Source organism: Sminthopsis crassicaudata, chromosome 6, assembly GCF_048593235.1.
Source record: "Sminthopsis crassicaudata isolate SCR6 chromosome 6, ASM4859323v1, whole genome shotgun sequence".
Classification (NCBI taxonomy): domain Eukaryota; kingdom Metazoa; phylum Chordata; class Mammalia; order Dasyuromorphia; family Dasyuridae; genus Sminthopsis; species Sminthopsis crassicaudata.
This window is the reverse complement of record NC_133622.1, coordinates 212,260,048-212,275,027: the sequence shown is the minus strand read 5'-3', so window position 1 is coordinate 212,275,027 and position 14,980 is coordinate 212,260,048. Positions and strand designations below refer to the sequence as shown.

Sequence of the window (14,980 nt, the reverse complement as noted above, 5' to 3'; positions counted from 1 at the left end):
GTAATTAAAAGTCAAAAGAGAGGAGCACAGATTGAAAAACCTTTTATTTAAAGTAGTTTAGATTATTATCTTTGGAGAATTCAAGATGTTTTGAATATGGTATGATCTAGGTTTCACACACTCTCCTTGGGCGCAGTTGAACAATAGAAATTGTCAGAAACAGAAAAATGATCACAGCCTCATTCTTTTGTGTAATATGACCTGAGCTAAGGTCATTCATTTTCAAAAATCCCTGTTAATATAGAGATACAACTTGGCATCTCATTTGCATAAATCTGCAAAAATAATATAACATTTTATAGTCTGAGTACAGCTTTACAGTAATCTGTGCAATTGTGTACAAAGGCAGGATTTAAGGCTTGATTGAAATTGAAATACTCATCTACATACTAATATGAAATTTTAACCAATTCCATTTTATAAAGAGAAAGAAAAAGGAATGATTGATTAGTTAATTTAATTATCCCATCATATCTATATTTCAGTAGACTGCAGGTATGGAAAATAAAGCACTTGACCACACTTGCAGTTAGTAGATTTCAGTTCTGGTTTTAGTTCTGCTCTAACTTGCCATTTAATTTGAGACAATCCATTCTGATCAGTTGGTTAATAAATATTCATAGGGTGAGTACTCTGATAGACACTATACTAAATTCTAAGGATACACCCATAACACTGGACCACTTTGTGCTCCCCTGCTTGGAAATGAAGTATGTTACATTTCACCCCTATCCCAGGGTTCTCCAGGACCCTTTTCTCAGTCTTTCTGTCAATAGCTCTAGTCCCCAGTAATAGTATAGCCTTAGGTGTAGAAGCTACCTCTGTTACCAACTTGCATTTAATCATTAATAGATTACTTTTGCAAAGATGTTTATATCAGAACCATAATAAAAAATGTACAAACATAATCCACAACACTTGGAGGGCATAACTCTTGTTACCTTGCTCTCTGGAGAGAAGATAATCATGTTCATAGTTAGCTCAGTTTTTATATATGAGAACCCTAGTTCAAGGTCCACAATCTCGAAAGGTTCAGTCCTAGGCATCTTGGCTTCTCAGAAATTTCCTTTTGGGCTTATTGACTATAATATTCCCACCTGGAACCTTGACTACAAGTCATCATGCTTAAACTTCTAGATTTAACATGCCTGTAATTGAAACTGAGGACAAAAACATATCAGAAAAGAGGTAAATACCTTAAGTCTAAAAAGGAAAGAGAGAAAAAGATATCCCTCCCCCACTAACTCCCATGCCAATACAGTTCATAACACATACATTCTCGGTGAACTCTGTGATCTTCACATTTTTGATGCAGCAGAAAAAAGAGTGAAGGTGTCCTAGTCTTACAGTTTCAAAGATGCCAACAGGCTGTTCCCACTATCCAGCCAATAAAAGAAGGCCATGATCCTTGCCCTCAATTAGTTCATATTCTATTGGAGGCTTTACAAATGATGTACATAGAAAAAATGCATTGTATAAGTATAAGGTAATCTTAGAGTAAAAATATGAGTGGTATGCAGACTAAGAAAGCCCTCCAGCAGAAGATGACATGTGAACTGAGTCTTGAAAGAAGCCAAGAAGCTAGAAAGAGGGAAAACATTTCATCCAGTACTATGTCAAGAGATAGTGTTTTGCATTTGAGCAATAATAAGCAGATCTTTCTAACTGTATCATAGAATAATGTAAGGAAGAAAGATAAGAAGACTATAAAGAAATGCCAATTTGAAAAGGATCTTGACTAAAAAACAAAAAAATTGCATTTGCTTTAGAAGCCAATAGAGAATGACTAGAGTTTTTAAGAGTAGGGGGTTGACATCAAAAAATTTGCACTTTAAGAAAATCACATTGGAAACTAAGTAAAGGATATTGGAGTAGGGAAGAGAATTTAGGAAGAAAGACCAAGGCTATCACAATGGAACATGAAAGAAAGAGGAGTAGAATCTGAATTTCAGTAGTGTCTAAGTAAAAAGAAAAGGAATGATGAACGCAATTTTTTGGAGGTAGAAGACTATTTTACAGCTGAGTGTATGGAGATGAGAAGGAGGTTGATGAGTCGAGGATAATACCAGTGTTGTTGATGATGAGGGTCCTGGAAAAATGTGCTAGGTGAGCTAAGAAAAGGGAGATCTATATGAGCAAGATGATGGTAGAAAAATGCCTAAGAAACAGAACAAGATTTTACTGCTTTATAATACAGTTTGAGATACAGTATGCTAGAATTGGCAGTGATTGGTGGAGTCTTTGAATTACTATTTTGCCCTTTGGTTCTAATATACCAAAGAAATCTTCTTTCAAAATTTCTTGAAAAATCCAGCATAATTGTCAAATGACAATTGTAATCTACTGTTTGATAAACCCGAAGACTCTGGCTTCTGGCATAAGAACTCAGTATTTGACAAAAATTCCTGGAAAAAAATTTGAACATAATATGGCAGAAACTAGGCATTGACCAAAATCTAACACTTTTTACCAAAATAAGGTCAAAATAGGTTCATGATTTTTTTATCTAATCTATATCTAATCTAATCTTTATATCTAATAAAGGGGGATACTATAAGCAAATTAGGGTAACAAGGAATAGTCTCTCTGTCAGATGTGTGGAGAAAAGGGGAAATTATGTCTGAAGAAGAATAAGAGAACATTATGAAATGCAAAATAAATAATTTTGATTATATTAAATTAAAAAGGCTTTGTACAAACAAAATCAAATAGCCAAAATTAGAAGGGAAGCAGAAAGCTGGGGGGAAATTCTTACATCCAGTGTTTATGATAAAGGCTTTGTTTCTAAAACATGAAGAATTGACTCTATTTTATAAGAATACAAGCATTCCCCAATTAGTAAATGGTTAAAGGATATAAATGGACAATGTTCAGATGAAGAAATTAAAGCCATTTCAATTTTTAAAAATTCTTTAAATCACTAATGATTAGAAAAATGTAAATTAAGACAACTCTGAGGTATCACTTCATATTTCTCAGATTGATTAAGATGATAGGAAAAGATGATAGATGTTGGAGGGGATGTGGGAAAATTGGGACTTTAATAATTTGTTGGTAGAGTTGTGAACTGATCCAACCATTCTGGAGGGCAATTTGGAATTATATCCAAAGGGTTATAAAGCTAAACATACCCTTTGATCTAAAAGTGCCACTACTAGGTCTATAATTCAAAAGAGAAAAGAATTCACATGTGTATAAAAAGTGATTGTAGTAGCTCTTTTTTATAGTGGCAAGGAGCTGGAAATTGAGTGGATGCCCATTAGATGGAACATAGTTGAATAAGTTGTGGTATATGAATGTAATAGAATATCATTCTTCTATAAGAAATAATGATCAGGCTGATTTCAAAAAAGCCTGGAGAGATGTACATGAACTGATACTAAGTGAAGTGAGTAGAATCAAGACAACATTGTACACAGTAACAACAAAATTTTGTGATGATCAATTCTGATGAATGTTGCTCTTTTTAAAAATGAGGTGATTTAAGACATTTTTAACAGCCTTGTGATGGAAATAGCCATCTGTAACCAGAGAGAGAACTGTGGAGACTGAATTTGTATCAAAGCATACTATTTACACATTTGTTGTTGTTTATGCTTTTTTCTTTTTTGTAATTTTTTTCCTTTTGATCTGATTTTTCATGCATAGCATAACAAATATGGGAAATAAGTTTAGAAGAATTGCACATGTTTAAGCTCTCTTGGATCGCTTGCTATATAGAGGAAGAGAATGAAGAGAAGGGAGGGAGAAAAATTGGAATACAAGGTTTTACAAAGATGATTGTTAAAACTATCTTTGCATATATTTTAAAAAATAAAAAGCTATTATTAAAAAAATTTAAAACTAATGAAATCAAGTAAAGCTTTAAACAAAAAACCAACCAATCAAAGAAAAAGATGTTAAGGCTTTATTTTTGATCATGTCTTTCAGGTAGTCCAATAATTCTTATATTATTTTTTTATCTATTTTCTAAATCAGTTGTTTTCCCAATGAGAAATTTCATTTCTTTTGTATTTTATTTTACTTTATTTTTAAATTTAGTTTTATCATTTCTTGATGTCTCAGAGTCATTAGTTTCCACTTGTCCAATTCTAATTTTTAAGGACTTTTTTTTTTTCAGTGAGCTTTTGCATTTCCTTTTTCATTTGCACAATTCTATTTTTTTGGAAGTTATTTTCTTTGCTAAAATTTTTAATTTATTTTCCTATACTATTGACTCTTTTTAAAAATGATTCTTTTGTATTAGTCTTTCTCAAATTTTTCTTCTACTTCTCTATTTTAAAAAAATTTTTTAGAATACTCTTTTACCTCTTCCAGGAATTTTTGGGGGGTCGTGAGAATCATCTTTGAGGTTTCACATGGTTTCATGATCCTTTCTATCTCCATAGTAACTGGTAACAAGCTCTTGGGTTGTTTTTTGCTCATTTTTGGCCTTTTTTTGTGATTTGCTATATTTATATGACAGTTGGACTCTGGTCCTAACCGTCCCAAGCTTTTTGTGCCAGGACTATGGGTCACATTGCTCACAGATACTTTTTTTTCCTTTGACTTGTACTGGGGGATGGGGCCTCCCTCCCCTCTGGGCTCCCCTTAGTTTGGACTGCTGTTCCGCCCTAGAGGCGGGGCCTTGCTGCTGGATTGATATGGTAACGGTGTATTTTTGTTAACTGGCTCTGGAGGAAAGATCTCCTAGCTGGTTTGCCCCAGGGGTGGGCCTGGGTGGTTGGGTTGCTATGGAAACTGGGCCTCTCTGCTCCAGGGACTTGGAGGAGTAATTTTGTTACTGATCTGCCTGACGTGTGGGGCTGCTAAGGATACAAGGTCTCCCTGCAGGTAGACCCCAGAGGCAGGGTGTGGCTGTGGCCAGTCCTGGGGTGGGGCTGGAGGACTGACTGCACTGGAGTCAAGGCCAGGCTGCAGGCTTGTTCTGGGGTGGATCTGGCTGCCCTGCACATCTTGCTGACTTGTCCAGGGGGTTACTGGTATACGGGAGGGCAAGTCCTCACTGGTGGAGCACTCAGGTTTGGGGTCGCCTGATGCAGGTGCCCTTTGGACCTATTTTGGATCTATTTTCTAAATCAGTTCTTTTCCCAATGAGAAATTTCTTTTTTTTTCTATTTTATTTTACTTTTTTTTTATTTAATTTTATCATTTCTTGACAGACCTTTCTTCTTGGGCTGGTAAGCTGCTTCTCTTCTCCTAAATCAATTCTGAGGTAGTTTTCAAGTTGAATTAATTAATTAAATCATTACTTAATCATTAAATATATTAATTATTAATTATTAATATTAATTAGTATTAATATTAAACAATTAAATAATATATAGTTAATGTTTGTATTAATTAATTGATATATATTATAATATATTATTAATGTATTAATATATTAATTATTTTTGTTTGTTTTTGGCTGAGGCAATTGAGATTATGAGACTTGCCCAGGGTCACACAGCTAGGAAGTGTTAAGTGTCTAAGGTCACATTTGAACTCAGGTCCTCCTGACTTCAGGGCTGGCGCTCTACCCACTGCACCACCCAGCTGACCCGAGTCTCATTAACTCTTAACGTGGTTTGAATCAAAACACAAAGGAATTCTACATCTCTTTTAGTTCTTGGGTTTTGTGTCTACCTGAAAACAAGGCCTGCAGGCTTGTTTCTACATCACAGGAATGAACTTGGAGAGGAAGAGGATGAGCCTGGTAGTTCTTTCATACTCATTCCTTTTTGTTATGAATGATGAACTAAATACACTTATGTCTTACACTGCATTACATGTGCATATGGCATACACACACAGTGAAATGCAGCAGTAACCGGGAGTAGTTTCCATTGCAAGGGGGCTTAAGGAAGAGCTAGATTGATTACTAATGTCTAAGGCTAATGAAATGAGCATTGCCACACAGAAAAAAGTAGAATTAAGACCAGCTCTTTGAGAATCAGAGAGAACTTGGAATTACCTCCTAGAAAAATCACTGTATTTTGGCGTAGAGTAATTATACCCTACTGTATATTATACTGTACTTTATACTGTAATTATAATTGTAATTAGCCCTTATCACTGAATACATCAAGCATTTGGGCAGTATCTCTCTTGAATGGTTAAATAAATAGTAATACAGTATGTAGCATGGGCATTAAACTCTCCCACTTTTGCTGTTGAGATTTGGGAGCAAGGAGACAAAAGTGAGAATTTAAAAAGGAACTGGAGCAGCAAACCTTTTGCCCATCTGGTCTCCCTGTGAGAAAGTTGACTTTGCTTTTTTCTTTTTCTTTTCTTTTTTCCCTCTTCCCTGGGCAAGCAGAACCGAGGTTACAAATAAAGATATTGAGTTTCAGTCAGACAGCAAGCGTCCTGGGGTAAAGAGGCAAATATTCATTGAAGATACACAAGTCATAGAAGCCTCAGGGCTGGATGGCCTCTTGCATGTTAGTCGGGGACCTCTTGTGCCAAAGATGAATGGCTTTTTTTATTGTCTAGAGTTTTTAAAGAAAGAAAATACCTCAGAGAGTTGACTCTAAGAAAGCAGGTATACAAGTAAGAGCTCAGTCTGTGCCATTGATCTACCAAGTATCTTTAGGGCTTAGTCATTAAGAGATCCTGCTGTCTGGTCAGGGCATTGCCTCCAAATTTATCTTACAGACAGATAGCTGTGATTCCTTCCTTTCACCCCGACCTGGAACAATCTCCCTGATGGTTAAATGGATCCCCTCCCTCTCCCTACCCCATACCTCCCAATCTATAGTCTTTAGGCACTTTAGGATTTAAGAGAGCTAGGTGGTACAGTGGGCAAAGAGCCAGGCCTGAAATCAGCAAGTCTCATCTTCTTGACTTCAAATCTGCCTTCAGACATGTCCTAGCTGTGTGACCCTGAGCCAGTCATTTCACCCTCTGCGTCAGTTTCCTCATCTGTAAAATGAGCTGGAAAAGGAAATAGCAATTCACTCTCACGAAGAGTAATTCACAATTGAAACAACTTGACAGCAAAATAAGTCAATTAAAGCCCCACTTCTTTCATAAAAATCAAATCCCTTCTGCCCACATCAGCCAGCAGTTTCTTATAGGACTTACTTGGCATTCCCTATGTTTAGTTTGGTTTATTTTTAAGTGTATGAATCTTTAATTTTTTTTTCATTTTAATAGCTTTTTATTTTACCAGATACATGTAAAAATAGTTTTCAGTTTGTAAACCATTGTATTCCAAATTGTTCTCCCTCCCTTCCCCCCACCTCTCCTCCCATACACAACAAGCAATCCAATATAGATTAAACATGTGCAATTTCTCTAAACATATTTCTAGAGGCAGCTAGGTGGTGCAGAGGATAGAACACCAGCCCTGAAGTCTGGAGGACCTGGGTTCAATAACACTTCCTAGCTGTGTGGCCCTGGGCAAGTCACTTAACCCCAATTGCCACAGCAAAAAACAAACAAACATATTTCCATATTCATCATGTTGTGCTAGAAAAAATCAGATCAAAAGATCAAAGAAAAAAAAGAGGAAAAAAATAAGCAAACAAACAACAATAGCAACAACAAAAATCAGGCGAAAATACTATCTCAGTTTCCGTAGTTATCTCGCTGGATGCAGATTGACTCTTTCTTTTTTTTTTTTTTTTTTTTTTTTTTTTGAGGCTGGGATTAAGTAACTTGCCCAGGGTCACACAGCTAGCATGTCAACACACTTATCTTGCTGTTCAAGGATAATATTTCCTGTATCCTTGTTTTCCCCAATGTAAAATGCATAATATTGACCACTGGTTCAGTACTAGTCTTCCTGAGAATAAGCCAATTACTTTTGGAAAATCTATTGACTCTTTCCCGTCCTTTACTTGGAGAATAATAGACCTTCATGTCTAATTCCTCTCATCTGAGACACTAAGGCAGAGTAAAAGAAAGTCATTTGGTTAAGTCAATGGCAGAGCTAAAACCAGAACTCAATTTTTTGCTTCTCCTTCCACCCCACACTTGAGTTCCTTTCCATTACACCACTTTTTTCTTTAATGATAGACATTACAGCCCACGTGAATTAGGTAAAATCAGAATGCAGAATTAGCCTATTTCTGACTGAACATTTTTCTACTTGCCATAACTAGGAATATAAAATGCCAGTGTTTTTTTTTTTCATTTTCAGTATTTTTGTCTCTTCACTGTTCCATATTAGCTTCACTTTTCCCATTATGTAAACAAGAAGAAAAATAATTCTAATATTCTTTCTTCCCATTCTGTTCCTTCGCCCCTTTGCTCTTTCCTCTCTTACTTTCTTCATTCTGCCTTTCTCTTTCTCTCTTTTCTGTTTTGTTTTCTCCTTTCTCCTTGCTGGCTATTTCTTTTTTCTGGATGCCATTTTTCCTTTCTCATTCTCTCTCCTGCTTGTCCTTTTTGCCTTTCTGTTTCACTTTTCTCTTGCTTTGCATTGCTTCACCTCTCCTTCTTTTTCTTACCCTTCTTCTTCCTTTTCTTCCCTTTCTATCTCCCTCTCTGCTATCCCAGAATGACAAGGTAGGGATAGTTGAGTGAATTGTATAATGAATTCTAATAATTAGTATTCAAATGGACTATCCCATCTATCATAAGTGGGATAAGTTTTGATCTGGGTCAGGAAGCAGTTTCTAGTTTAGAGATGGAATAACTTCAAAAATCTAAATATAACTCTTTTGGTCATTTTAATTGTGACCATAAAAATGGAAACTTACTTGTGCTGATGAGAATCTGCTACACAGCAACTAGTCTAGTTTCTTAAATCATCTGACTCACAAGTAGAATATTCACGTCAGGATTTCTCTAACTCTAGGCCATCAATACTGAACACAGGATAGTGGTCAAGACCTTGGCAGGGATATGGCCGGGAACTCTACAACAGAGCAGGACTTGATATAATCCAATACGATTATATCACAAGCTCCTAATTTGGTAAAGTAGCATCCATGAGAATATAAACAAAATAGATAAAGATGCTAAATAAAATGCTTATTCTTTTCAACACAGAAAATATAAAGAAATATGACAACATTCTTTTTCAGTTGATCTTCTAAGATTCAGACACCTTTTTCAGTTGAAATGATTAGTTGAAAATGATTAAAATTCCCTTTCATAAGATTTATCCTTTTATTTTTTTCACCTTGAGAAAGGAAATCAACAAATATATGGGCTCAGAAATGAGAATGGGTAGCGGATCCAAGAACTTAAAAAGAAAATCAAATACATTTCCAAAGTCACTGAAATCATCACAAACTGGGTAAAAAAGCAAAACATTGGAGGCAAATAGAAGGGGGAGGGATGCTATACTTTAATTTTTTTTTTTTCTGGCTGAGCTGAAGTTATAAATATCAGCAAATGTTCTGCTGTGCTTCACTGCATTCCCTTGGTGCAATTTGTTTAGCGCTTCAAGGTATTAGACAGTTGTATATTTTACTCTCAATGCTAGGAACCAATTTGCAAAAAAGAAAGTAATATAAAAATGGCTATTTACTTCTTTTACAAGCAGTACAATCCATTATCACTCTCCACTGATGTCATTAAAGGGATAACAAATCAATAATAAGTTCTCATTCCCTTACATGGTAAGCCATTTGCTTTAATCCTTGCAAGACCACACATGGCTTGGATGCTACCTGGTCTGCCATAAGTACAGTTGATTATTTTTATAAATATATAATTATCATCATAGGAAAAATATTCTTCATCCACCTCTCTTTGAAAATTAAATGAGTAAGGGTTTTGTTTAATTTTTTTAAACCAATACTACTAAGTGTGTCTATCTTGGGATGGAGAGATTTTCCAACTAAAGACTGCTTGCACACGCAAAAGCAACTCACAGTCTGGGTTATTCATCCTTCTTTCATGATTTTGCAAAGGCAAGTTTACAAAGCACTGAGCTAAAAGGAAGCCATCCATTTCTTTGGGGGTACACTTAGGTTGAGTGGGCAGGAAAGCCTATACAAAAGGATTAGATACTATTTTTTTTTCAGTAAGTCAGCATTAATTCTTTGATTTTCAGCCAATCTTTTATTTTCCTTATTTGAGTCTAACCTCTAAGACTGTACCCAAATATCCTAAGTGAAGAAGACATCACCTTAAAAAGAGATGCCTTCTTAAGAATGACTGAATTTTCCATTTGGGTTTCTATTTGATAAATGTGGTAATGCATGGAATTGTTATCCATGGAATAATGGCTATGCAAGATCATTCTGTACTAAACAGAAGTCAATCTTTCCTTCTTTTTTTTTTTAAAGAATAGTGGGAATTCAATGAGTGAATTTATGTGGATAAATATGTGAATAGTATGTGAATGTAACTAGAAAAATACGTAAAAGATAAATAGGTAAAGACATATTACATTGACTAGGAAAAAGTGGTATTTCCTTGGCTAAATGTCATTAAGAAAGAAGGAAAAAGACTTTTGGTAATTGAATTTGGTAAGGAATTGCTGCTTTCTATCCATTTGTAGTAGGATGTATGTAATCGTGAAACGGGGACTGTTTCATTTTTGACTTGGTAACTTTCATAATATTTTAATCATATTAGACAATTTTAAGATGTTTATCACACTACATTGAATTGAATCTTTATTCATGCCATAGAATACTGAGACTTAGATGCCAGTATACTAAATAATAAAATAGCTTTATCACTGTATAGCATTTCAGTGCCTAACGAGGCACTTTTCTTAGATGAGCTCTATATAATAAATAGTTCAATTATTATTTCCATCTTCCCAGTGAAGAAACTGAGGCTCAGAGGATTTAATGGTTTGGCTGAAGTCAGTTCCACAACTAGTAAATCTCAGAACCAGGATTTGAAATTCCTTACTCCAAATCTAGGACCCTTTCCATTATACCATAAAGCATCTGAAAAATGAAGCAAAGTTTTACAATTCCCATTTATTTCAGATGCCAAATGTCAATGTAATAAAACTCTGAACACTTCCTTGGATTTTGTGGTAATAGCATAGCCTATATTTTGTACTGAAAGGTAGTATTAACAATAGTAGCTAGCATTTATGTACCACTTTAAGGTTTGCAAAGTGCTTTACTTATGTTAGCTTATTTGATTCTCAAAATGACCCTGTGACTTAGTTGCTGTTATTTTTTTCTGCTTTAAAAATAAAGAAACTGAGACTGGCAGAATTTAGGCAGGGTGTTTTATCTATATGACCTCTTTAGTTTTAAATAGCACCAATTGGGTAGTCCTCTATGTGGGTACTACTAAGTCAATTCAAGAGAGTAGAAAGCAAGTTAGAGAAGAAAACGAGTTGGAAAAAAGATGAGAAAGCACAGAAAAAAGAAAATAAACTAAAATAAGGGTGGAAAAGTCATCAAGAATAGTGATCACAGCCCCTCCTGAGTTTATTAGGAGATGTTTGGATTTGAGCTAACAAGCTTAGCTCCTAACTATAAGAGGTCTTCTTCCTGCCAGAAACTACCAACAAAGTCAAGAAACCATGTCTTGTCCGTACCCAGAGTTGATACCAGAGCAAAAGAAAGAACTGTCTGATGTAGCTCACTGAATTGTTGCTTTGGGCAAGGGAATCTTGGCAGCAGATGAATCCACTGGTAGCATTGCAAAGCGACTGTAGTCCATTGGAACTGAGAACACTGAAGAAAATCGGTACCTCTATAGGTAATTACTTCTGACTGAAGATAGAGTCAATTTTTAAATTGGAGATGTTACCCCTTTCTATCAGACTTTCTCCCAGAAAGCTGATGATGGCCTTCCCTTCCGCAAAGTCATAAAGGAAAAAGGGGGTATTATGGATATCAAGGTGGACAAAGGTGTAGTGCTCCTGACAGGGACCAATGGTGAGACTGCTATTCAAGGTCTGGATGGGCTGAGGGAGCCCTGTGCCTAGTATAAGAAGGAGAGGGCTGACTTTGCCAAGTGGTGTTGTGTGTTGAACCACTGGGTATAATACTTGCCATCATGGAGAATGCCAGTGTGTTGGCTCAATATGGCAGCATTTGCCAGCAGAATGGTACCCATTGTGGAGCCAGAGATCCTTCCTGATGGAGACCATGATCTGAAGTGTTCTCAGTATGTCATTGAGAAAGTTCTGGCTACAAAGCTTTGAGTGACCACCATGTTTTTCTGGAAAGGACCTTGCTGAAGCCTAACATCATAGTCATTGCTGGCCAGAAGTAGTCACATGAGAAGATCACAATGGCAACTGTAACTGTAATTGGGAAATAAACTCACTCTTTCTCATAGACACATAATATTGGCAAATTTGACTATCTCTCTAGGAGTTCAAATGAGCTCAGAAAAGTGTCATGTCCTAACTGGTCCTGTTCAGATGAGATAAATGGGAGTTGAGTGAGTCTGTAAGCAAAATGAACTTTTGGGACAAATAGAGGAATAAGCATGGTCATTGTCTTAGAAAGGCCAGTAATACCTAGACATAGGATTAATTATTCAACAGGAATTTATTGTGACACCCATATGTGGAATCAACATAATGCACTAGACTAGAGAAAACTTCTCTTGAAGGCAGGAAAACCTAGCTCTGGAACATGTTGGTTGTATGGTCCTGGGTAAATGAATCTATCATTGTAAGAGGTCATTTTCTATGACTATTACTTTGAGAAAATGCCAGTACACATTGGTAGGGGGATATTTTTTGCATGGAGTTTCTCATGTCAATAAAATCACAGGCTCAGTTTCTCTGTGCCAAGGGCCATGCTATAAACTTGACTAAGGACACGTTAATATATGGAAAAAGATGTTCACAAGAGAGACATTAAATGCTAAATGTTCTAATGCAAGAAAGTTGGATTCTGTCATACAGAAGAGATGTATACAGAAGATCCTGGAGCCTTTCAGAGAGCTGATTGTTAAATCCCTTTCTCCCCAATTTAACAGTAATTTTTTTCAGTTGCATGTAAAAATAATTTTCAACATTTATTTTTGTAGGATTTTGAGTTCATAATTTTTCTCCCTCCTTCCCTCATCTCTCTCCTCCCCAAGACAACAAATAACAAGATACAGATTATATATCTACAATCATGTTAAACGTTTCCAAAGTAGTTACATTGTAAAAGAAGTAGCAGATTGAAATGGAAAACAAAACCTTGAGAAAGAAAAACAAAAAGGCAATAAAAATAATATGTTTCAATCTGCATATAGAGTTCATCAATTCTTTATCTAGATGTGGATAATATTTTTTTTTCTTCAAGTCCTTTGTATTGTCTTGGTTCATTCTTTTGCTGAGAAGTATATCAGTCATAGCACAATCTTGCCATTCTGGTGAACAATGCTCTCCTGGTTCTGCTCACTTTGCTCTTTTCAGGTTTTTCTGAAATTTGCTTGTTATTTCTAATAGCACAGTAGTATTTCATTACATTGATATACCACAACTTACTTAACTGTTTCCCAGTTGATAAGGATTCCCTCAATTTCAAAATCTTTGCAACCTTAAAAAGAAGGGAAAAAAAAGCAGAAAACAAACAAAAAACAATCCAAAACAAACAAAAGCAAAAACAAAAAACATAACAACAAAAAATCCATCCTGCTATAAATATTTTGTACCTATTGATCCTTTTCCCTTCCTTATGATCTCTTTGGAATATAGGCTTAAAAGTGGAAATAGTAGATTAAAGGGTAAGCACACTTTTTAGCTCTTTGGGAATAATTCTCAATTGCTCTCTAGGATGGTTGGGTTAGTTTACAATTCCAAGGACAATATATTATTGTTTTAGTTTTCCTATGTCTTCTCTAACATTATTTTCTTTTTCTGCCATATTAGCCAATCTCATTTGTATGAGGTGGTACCTCAGAGTTGTTTTAATTTTAATTTCTCTAATCAATAATGACTATAGCTAGCTTTGATTTCTCTATCTGAAAACTGCCTGGTGATATCCTTTGACCATTTATCAATTGGGGAATAGCTTTTATTCTAGTAAACTTATCTCAGTTTTCTATATTTCCTATATATGATGCCTTTATCAGAAACACTGGTTGTAAAAATTGTTTCCCAGTATTCTGTCTACATTCTAATATTGGTTATATCAGTTTTATTTGTGTAAAACCTTTATAAATATAATCAAAATTATATATTTTTCATTTTACAATGCTCTTCATCTCTTGTTTGGTCATTAATTCTTCCCTTTTCAATAAAACTGACAAGTTAACAAAATTCCTTGCTCTCCTAATTTGCTTAGGGTATCACCCTTTATGTCTAAATTATGTGTCTACTTAAAACATAATCTTAGTATAGGATGTGAGATGCTGATTTTTGCCTAGTTTCTGCCACAGTTTTCCGGTTTTCCCAGGAGTTTTGTCAAATAGTCAGTTTTTATTCCAGAAACTGAAGTTTGAAGATTTGCCAAATAGTAGACTACCATAGCCATTTACTATTTGTCTTGTATACCTAACATAGGGAGACCTTGAGAAGATTACTGGTTTCATTCAGCAATCTTGGTTCCACCCTCAGAACTCTCTTCACATTTTTTATTTTTACATTTTAAGTCTCAAATTCTTTGCTGCCTTCCATCTATTCTTCTATACATGGAGAAGGTAACAATAGATAGCAATTATGAATATGAAATTATGAAAAACCTATTTATTCATTAGCCATGTTGCAAAAAAGGAAGAAATATGAAGTCAAAACATATATGCTTAAATTTACACTCTGAATTCATCAATTCTTTTTCTAAAGGCAGATAGCATTTTTCACCATGGGTCCTTTGGAAATGTCTTGAATTGTTAGAGTGATGAGAGAAGCTAATTCTTTCACAATCATTATTACAATATTGTTACAGTGTACAATTTCTTCTGGTTCTGCTCACTTCAATTCATTATTAGTTCGGATAAGTCCTCCCAAGGTTTTTTGAAAACATCTTGGTCATCATTTCTTATATAATAATAATATTCCATCACAATCATATACCATAGTTCCCCAATTGATGGGCATTCCAATGTTCAATTCTTGTCCACCACTAAAAGAGATAATATAAACATTTTTGTTCATATAATACCTTTTCTTTTCCTT

At 35.1% G+C, this 14,980-nt stretch overlaps 1 long non-coding RNA gene and 1 pseudogene across 1 annotated transcript in view; both read left to right on the top strand.

Moving 5' to 3' along the window:
- The first annotated feature begins 4,484 nt into the window (after nt 1-4,484).
- LOC141546465 (uncharacterized) overlaps nt 4,485-14,980 on the top strand; it is a 132,470-nt gene continuing 121,974 nt past the window's right edge. Inside the window, exon 1 of the long non-coding RNA XR_012483309.1 lies at nt 4,485-4,646. This is a non-coding gene — a long non-coding RNA (uncharacterized LOC141546465). The remainder of the gene's footprint in view (nt 4,647-14,980) is intronic.
- LOC141546239 (fructose-bisphosphate aldolase A pseudogene) lies at nt 11,438-12,183 on the top strand (annotated as a pseudogene).